This window comes from Castor canadensis, chromosome 13, assembly GCF_047511655.1.
Source record: "Castor canadensis chromosome 13, mCasCan1.hap1v2, whole genome shotgun sequence".
Classification (NCBI taxonomy): Eukaryota; Metazoa; Chordata; class Mammalia; order Rodentia; family Castoridae; genus Castor; species Castor canadensis.
The window spans coordinates 85,741,520-85,750,709 of record NC_133398.1 but is presented as its reverse complement, the minus strand read 5'-3'; the positions used below and the strand labels follow the sequence as shown (position 1 = coordinate 85,750,709).

Below are 9,190 nucleotides of genomic sequence, written 5' to 3'. Positions count from 1 at the left end.
ATAACTGAAGCAATTCAGTGGAAATGAATAACTTTTTCAACAGGTTGAAGAATTAAATATCCACAGAGGGATTACCACTGACCATTATCTCACATCATTTAAAAATTCACTCAAAATGAATAAGCTACCTAACTAGAAAGGCTAATAAAAGCTTATAGAAAATCTATGGGATGACAAAAGGCTGATGAGGAGCTGAAGTTAATAAAGTGAGATGCAATTCTCTTTGTGTGAGCACATGTGCTGTGGGAATGACATGCCCATCGGGCATGGGAGACATTTTTGTCCCTGGTCATAGTTTTGTGTGTGAACTTGTCTGGGCAGTTATTTAATCTGAACACTAATTTAGACGTTGCTGTGGATACGTGTTTTGTAGATGTGGTAACCTTGAGTAATAAAGATGACCCTCAATAAAAAAGTTCTATCAGAAGACAAAGGAAAAAATTTTGTAACTAACTGATAGACAGCAATTCATTAGCTAGGATGTAAAAACCATGAATGACATAAGAAAATATAATGAAATGGACTTTAGTATTGAGAGGAAATATTTGCAAAATAAACAACAGATGAAAAACTTGTACCCAGAATACACAGGGAACTCTTCCAAATTAAGAAAAGCATCTCAAAAAAAAGGAAAGTATTTGAAAAGACATTTTACAAATGAAGATGTTCAAATGGCCAACAAGCACAAAACAGCACACAGCATTAGCAGTCAGGAAATAAAAATAAATACACAATGAGATACAACTCATCAGAACAACCAGAAATAAAAAGATTGATGACACCACGTGTTGGTATAGGTACAGTGCTGTCTTATCAATGATGGCTGGAACATAAAATTATAGAATTGTTCTAGAAACTATTTTAAAAACTTTGTTATGTTTATGAATATGCTATAAACAAACCATTCTTACTAGGCATTTACCCAAGATAAAAAAACATATGTCCACAAAAAGACTTGCACATGAATGTCCATTGCAGAATTATTTGGAATATCCAAAAATTAAAAACAATCCAAGAAGCCTATCAACAAGTTAACAAGTACACAAATGTACTACACCATGGAATACTACTTAGCAATGAAAACAAATATACGTGACAATGTGGATGAATGTCAAAATGATCATGTTGAATGAAAGTAGTCAGACACATTCCATGTACGTACAATACTAATTAATCCATAGTAACAAAAAGTTGCCTGAGACCAGGAGCGACAGGGGAATAGACTAAAAAGGAACGCAGGGCTCTTTCAAGTGTTGTTCAACTTGACTGTGATGGCAGTTTCCTGAGTACACCTGTCAAAACCTATCACATTGTAATCTTTAAATGGGTGTATTTTTATTTTCATGAATTATACTTCAATATAGCTAAAAGATAAAAAATTATTAAAGGAACATTGATTGGAATACTTAGCTTTTTATGAAAGACAACATCCTTACATAGTTTAAGTGGACATGATGTGTTAGAAAATTAAACTTAATCAGCAGGGTTTTCTTCCTAACGTTAGATAGCCTGGCTTCTATTAAATCATTCTTATTATTCAATTTGCTTCAGTACTCTAAAGCATTCATTATCTTCATTTGAATTATAATCATTTTAAAAAGCACTCAAGGCATTTGTTATACATAATAAAGTCAGCAAAATTATAAACTTGAGAAAATATGGTCACTTTTTTCTTTTAAAGCAAACTGCTGAGGAAATTCAAACTGTTCATCTTAGAAGAAATGCAAAATCTCAACTCAGAAACTGCACTGTTGTAATTAGGGAACAGAGGGCAGTCCCTCTGGGAGGCCTTTGGGGGCCACTGGCCAATAATTAGCTTTCCTCACAGCATGGCATGCATTAGAATGATCTGGAAGGTTTGCTGAACCTCAGACTGACACACCCACCCCCAGACCTTCCTACTGGGGTGGGAACTTCCAGCCCAGGAGGACTGGTACACCTGGTCTGCTGACAACGCCGTAACAGAGTTAAGCCCTTGGCCTTCCCACACTGAAAGCACCCTATCTCAGGAGCTAAGCAGGGCCCAGCCTGGGCCCCAAACAAGGTCTTCACAGAACAGCAGGAATTGACAGATGAGTGGTAAAACCTGGCACAAGTGGATAGGGGAAGGCATGACAATCTTACAGATGCAGGCTGTTAGCTAGTCACTAAGGAGGTTATTCGGGGGCCCTGGAACATTTTCATTAAGTGGTTTGAGCTGCATCTTGGGAGAGTAAGAAAGAGAAAAGTGTACATCAGTTAGAGGAAACAGGCAAAGGGACAGCCCTGGTAAGAATAGAACACTGGGATCTGATCTAGTGAAAAAGGAGTGGAGATCAGAAGGGAGGGTGGCATAGCTTGTGGGAATTCCCTCCCCCATGCCCCATGCTCTGTTGGATGAACAGTTCTGTGTCCTACCTGATGCAGTCCTGGTGTACAGGAGGGGGTATAGGGTCTTTTTCACAATGCTGGCCCATCCTTTATTTCATCATCCAGATCCTATCTTCCCTTCAAAGATCAGTTTCAGCCCTATTCATCCTGTGTTCCTTTCTAAGGACCCCAATTCACCTTGCACTATCCCATCCCTGAGCTCCACTTTGATAGACAAAAATAAGTTAGATGTCTTTCTCATCACTGCAACCAATCAGATAAAACCCTCAGGATAAGAACTATGCTAGCCCTCAATGTCTTGTTTGGTACCAGCTGCAGAAGAAGAATTTAACAACTCACTCATTGATTGGCAGGTTGCTAATGCAATAACTAATAAACATTGATGCTGCTGTTTTCTTTATAACAGTGGTACTCAAGGTATAACCTCTGGGCCTGCAGCATCTCCTGGGAGTGTTAGAAATGCAAAGACAGGCTCTGCCACACACTTGGGAATCAGAAGCTGTGGGATGCATGAACAATCACTGTTTTCAAAGAAGTCCTGGACCCAAGCAGGGTGACTCATGCTTGTAATTCCACCGATAGTGAGGTAGAGGCAGGACAGAGAGTTCCAGGTCAGCCTGGGCTACATAGGAAGACCCTGTCTGAAAAACAAATGATAACAAAACCCAAAAACAAACCATGTAAGTGATTTTGATATAGCCTCAAGTTTAAAGACCACTGTTTTCTGTAAAGCCTGAATCCTAAAATGACATGAAGTAGCTTGTAAGGGTCCATAGGCAGTATTGTGACATAAAAAAAACAGAACGATTCTGATGTCATTCAGGTGCCTGTTGCTCTTTCCTGTAATCCTAGCTACTCAGGAGGATCATGGTTCAAGGTCAGCCTGGACAAAGTAGTTTGTGAGACATCTTGTAAAGCCCCAGCACAAAAAAGGGCTGATGGAGTGGCTCAAGTGGTAGACCACCTGCCTAGCAAGCATGAGGCCCTGATTTCAAACCCCAGTACCACTAACAACAACAATAAGAAAAATCTGATGTCCAACCTTCTTAGTATGGCATTTGAGTGACACCCTCCACAGCCTGGCCTCAACCTCTTTCCCTGTAGCAAGCTCACTCTTCATGACTCTGGCAACAACCACTAACTCCTCCAGTATTCAAGCTCCTTTTGATGCTAACAGAGCCCCCATAATATCCAAGAAGAATGCACTCACATGACACCTGTGTTTCCTGGCCTCTCTTCTAAATAGGAGTGGGGAAGACAATACAAAAAGTAATTAGCTGGTCAGAAACCCAAGGGCCAACTCTCACTGGCTTTTCCTCCTTTCTCTTTCTTTTCTCTCTTTTCTCTTTCTCCTCTCTCTCTCTCTCTCTCTCTCTCCTCTTCTCTCTCTCTCTCTCTCTCTCTCTCTCTCTCTCTCTCTCTCTCTCTCTCTCTCTCTCTCTCTCTCTCTCTCTCTCTCTCTCTCTCTCTCTCTCTCTCTCTCTCTCTCTCTCTCTCTCTCTCTCTCTCTCTCTCTCTCTCTCTCTCTCTCTCTCTCTCCTCTCTCTCTGGACAGCACCGGGGTGTTTTGTATTTGTTTTTAGCGGTACTGGGGTTTGAACTCTGGGCCACTTGCTCCCCCCACACCCCCCTTCCGTTTTGAGAACAAGGCCTAAGAGGTTTCCAAACCCTACAAAGGGTAGGAGCCGCTAGCCGGCGGTCGGGGAGGGTATGGGGCTGGACCTAGGGTTGAGCAGCTTTCGTTCCCTCCCTCCCTTGCTCATTCATTCCCGAACAGTCATAGGACCCAGTTCCGGTTCCCAGAGAGGGAGGGAGCCTGACGCCAGCTCCAGCCTCATCCTGACCCGGCCTCATCCTCAGGGAAGGCAGGACCCAACACTGGGCACCAGGGAAGGGCTCAGCTGCCAAGCCCGGGACGTCCTGGCAGCACCACGTCCACGTCTCCGTCCCGCTCCCCACCACCACCCTCCAGAGGCGCCGCCCTTGCCGGGACTTCCCCAGGGATCGACTGCGCAGGTGCAGGTGTATTCCCGCCCCGCGCACCGGCGGATCCCGGCCCTGCCCAGGGTCGGGCTGACCGACCGGCACCAGTCTGGGAAGGGCTTGCTTTCTGGAGCCCGTGTGAGACCTTCTGCTCCGCGGCTCCCCGCCTCCGCCCCCGGGGGCGCTCACCGGAGAACTGGCCGAGGGCGGGGACCCGGCTGCACCCTGCCGGCTGCGCGCGGTGCGATCAGAACCCGGAGCGCACTCAGAGCCAGCGGTCTCCAGCAGCCCCTGATCACAGTTGCCCGAGGTCTCCGCGCTCTGAGGTCTCGGTGGTCCGAGGTTCCGGCGCTCCGAGGTCCCCGCGGCCTCGGCTCTCGCGCCCACCATGTTACTGAGAAGTCCTGGCCGGCTCTTACTGCTGCTCAGTGGCCTGCGAGCTGCTACTCAAGAAAAAGAAATCAGAGTGATGGTGGGCAGCACCGTTGAGCTCAAATGCATCTACCCTGAAGAAAACAGTTTTTATTTAAATGACCTGCATGTCTATTGGCAAATCAGTGGGTCAAACACCGTTGTGACTTACTACCTTCCCAAGAACAGCTCTGCAGGCCACTAGAACAACCACTACAAGAACCGGGCCCACCTGTCGCTGGACAGCATGAAACTGGGGGACTTCTCTCTGAGTCTGCAGAATGTTATGCCCCAGGATGCCCAGAAGTTCAACTGCCTGATGTTTAGGGAATCCTTGCAGTTAGGGAAGATTCTGGAAATGGAGGTCAGCCTGCACGTGGCAGCTAACTACAGCCTGCCAGTCATCAGCACCCCAGCAGTGAGTCCGGATACCCGGAGATTACCTTTACCTGCAGGTCCACCAATGGCTATCCAAGGCCCATTGTATACTGGATCAACGAGATGGACAACAGCCTTCTGGACAAGGCTCTACAGAACGACATGGTCTCCTTGAACTCACAAGGCTTGTACGATGTGGTCAGTATCCTGAGGATCCAGGGGAACCCCCCCAACATGAGTGTCGGCTGTTGTGTAGAGAACGTGCTTCTGCACCAAAACCTCACTGGCAGAAGCCAGACAGAACGTTCCAGAGGGAAGAATCACAGAGACCCCAGACAGTCTCCAGAAGGAGGACAGTGTAGTCATTTTCATCACCCTCGCTCTCCTGCTGGTGGCAGTGTTAGCGGCTGTGGTCATCTATATGGGCAAAAGCAGATGTCCCCGCAGAAACTACACAGGTGCCCAGGCTGCAACAGTGGTGTGTGAGCTCACAGGACGTGGATAGGATTTCTGTGAGATGCCATCAGCTGGATGTCAGATGCAGCTTGAGAATGGACTCTGATAGGCCCGATGGCAAAGGGGACAAAATGAGCTGTGTGCCACCAACCAGGACAAAAGCTGCAGGCCTGCAGGGGCACAGGGGGCTGACCCCAGGAACGTGCCAGGCAGCGCTGCCCCTGGTCCAAGTGATACCTTTCCAATGGGGTAACAGCAGCAGAACTCAGTGCCCCACATGAGGGAGCTCCAGCCTCACCACCTGCCCAGGCAGGGCAGAGGAGCTGGCAATGGGCTCTTCCCCAGCAAGACCCCCAGTGACCCCGGGGCACTTGTGAACCGCACCAGGCTCTTGTCATTAACCCCGATCTGCACAGGGGCCATGGACCTTCGGGGGGATGGAGGCTTTCTGAGACTAGAGGAAGGACGTTTGGTTTAAAAAGGAGAGTGAGTGACCTGCTGTCTTCCAGGATGATCTGCAACCTCCAGCAGTATTTGTGGGAGACACAGGCAGCACAGGGCTTGCTGGCTGCTGCTGTGCCCTGGGAGCTGCGTGGATGTGCACATATACAGGAAACTAACTGCACTGGAAGGGCTGCTGGACTCACTTACCTCTAAGATACTCAGTGGGAAGAAAACCTGAACTTTCTTGCTTTGGTCAGAAGGTACCTTGCCCTCTGAGAGGGCATGTGGAATTTTACCCAAAGAAATCCCACCTCGGGGCCAATGGACAGCTGGGCACAGACAGGCTGTGCAGCGTGAAAGGGATGTGGCCCCAGAAGGCAAAACTTGGCTCAGACAAGACTGAAATGTGTGTGATAAAGAAATGGGCATCACCTGTGCGAGCAGGATAGCCCAGCGACTGTGGGTGTCTCCTGTAGCCACAGTGCCCTTTGAAACCACAGCATAAGGGCTGGTGGAGTACCAAGTGGTAGAATGCCTGCCTAGCAAGCATGAGGCCCTGAGTTTAAACCCTAGTACCAGCAATAAATAAATAAATAAATGAAAAAAAACCCAAAAAACAAAAAGTAATTGGCTGAGAAAGGATTTACTTCCTTAAATTGCATGAAAAAATGGCATAATGGATATATTTTTATTTTCTGTATATTATGATGTTCTGATGTCTTAAACAACCCTTCCAGTTGGAGAGAGAATAACTCTTCCTTACACGTTCAGTTGGCTGCCTACTTCTTCCTCTTCCCTACTTTTTTCCTTCTTTCTAAACTTTGGCCTGATAGTTGAAGCTCCAGGGACCCTCTTGTGACTATGAGGCGACCTTGACAATAGAAGGTATGACTTAAGGATGACAAAACAAAAACAGAGAAAGTGAACCTGGCTCCTTGATAATATCACCATGCAACCACTCAGTCCTGAGCAACTTATGTCTGGATTTCATGTCATGTGAGGAAAAAAGAAAACCATTTTATAGTTTAAGTCCTTGTTATTTCAGGTCTTTTTCACAAGTTGCCAGATATAATGCCTAACTGATATAACTCCTCTTTGCTTTCATCATTATTCAATCTCTGGATTGCCTTCCTCCTTTTGCCTTCCATTTCTTTCCTTTTTGAAATACTACTTATTCTTAGTAGTATTGGCAAAAACTTGGCAAAATGCTGCCTCTTCTGCCATGATCCCCCTCCATAGCCCTCAGTACTTTGCTTGTGCCGCAAGTCTGGAGCTCAACTTCAGTGCCCACTGTCTACCAGTGTGAGACGGTCAGCACTGCAACCTCCCCTAGACTGACTGCCTTTGTCTGCAATGGGGATGAAGACAGTCCTGGCTCATATTACACAGAGAAATAAGTGAGATAAAGTACATGAAACTGTGGAGTGCCTGGCTCACAGTAAACACTCCACAAATGACTGTGATATCACTATTGTCATTATTGCCATAACAGTTGTGTTTAATTGCCTACAGATTTGTCTGTCTCCTCAAATGCATAGAAATACTTTGATGATGGGGCCAATGTCTCCTTTTCCTAGTTACCCCACAGCAGCAAATTTACATGTTATATGATAAGAGGATGGATGGGTGGACAAATTAATAAATAGCAGTATTGTACTAATGCTCATGATTGTGGTCAGAAAATGGAATTCACTGTGCAAAGGACTTTTTCAGAAAATGAAAAGATTAGACAGGAAACCTCACAATGCCATATGCACATTCTCTTTCCAGTGATGACCCACTCCTTTCAAATAGTGTTTTGTCTGCTTACAGAGGCTTTTGTCACTTGCAAGTCTAAAGAACCAAAGACACACTTGAGCAACCAGAGCCAGCTCCTTGTGCAACAGAGGGAAAATATGCAAATCCACATTTTGTCAGGCAGTAGTAAGCACTGTGAGAAATAAGCACATCTTTTGTGTGCCTGGAATGGAACAAGAAACAAAGTGCAATTAAAAGGCTGGTGCAGAAAGGAAAGATCGTACATCTTCAAAGTAAATGAAAGCACTGCATGTGCACAAAACATACGTACCACAGAGACCAGGACTCTCTTTTCCTTCCTTCTACCTACCTCAGCCCAGCACAGCACATCCCAAAGTTTGCAGCCAAAATGAAAAACATCGTCAGAGAAACCCAAGTTCAGATGTTTAAACCCTTCTGGGTTCACTGCCCTGTGGCATCTGATTGGCATTAGTAAGCACAGTTCAGGGTCTTCTGACCACACTGTGTGGTTCCCTATTTGACTCAATCCCCCAGCCACAGCCCTGTCCATATCAGAAGGCAGTCTTAGCAGCTGGTGCTGAGAAGGACCTTCAACTGGTCAAAGTAGCTTAGTCATCAGCCTTCTTGTCCCTTCCATGGCTGACCCCAGGTTCTTGGCAAATGGGTTGTCATCCACTGTGCAGATGAGACTTTTATCAGTTTTCCAGATCCCTCATTTTAGAGATCACACAGATCACACCGGACTGGGCCTCCACTGGGAAGCCCTAGTCCTGTGTTCTCTGAAAAGGTGTGCCGCCTTCTCAGCCTGGTGCCCTCTGGTTTTCAGTTAACTAAGGAAGAATGACCCTTGTTCACTCTTATTGCTGCTCACTCTAAGAGTCCATAGATAAGGCAAGTGTGATAAACTCATACTCTCGTCTCAATTCTGGAATAACTCTGAAATGCTCACCTTGGATGTAGGATCCTGAATATTAATGTGGCAAAAATGTATCTGTGTCTTTTCTAGACCCTGTCCCTGTGTGTCTTGTTCAAATAAACATCTTAAATAGTCATTTAGGAAACAAAGTGTGTATTTGCCAGAATCTTTTTTGTAAACTATTAAAGGGGACTTGATTCCAATAAAATATTTTAAACTCCTGATTCAGTATTACTCATCCTTTAAACTCCCTCACATTTTGGAGTGGCATCCTAGACCATACTTCCTGCCCTTTCTAAGCTGCCCCAAAATGTTCTCCCCACGGAACCAATCCATTCCCATCCCCCCTACATTTTTGTATTCAGTGTTTACTTTTTTGTTTTTTGGTGGTACTGGGGTTTGAACTCAGGGCCTCACACTTACTAGACAGGCACTCTTCACACCCCTATCACCCCCTTTTTTGACTTTAGTTAT

The 9,190-nt window shown here is 45.8% G+C and overlaps 1 pseudogene; it reads left to right on the top strand.

Annotated features, from left to right (window-relative positions):
* The first annotated feature begins 4,419 nt into the window (after positions 1-4,419).
* On the top strand, positions 4,420-8,933 carry LOC141415449 (ICOS ligand pseudogene; annotated as a pseudogene).
* The last annotated feature ends 257 nt before the right edge of the window (positions 8,934-9,190 follow it).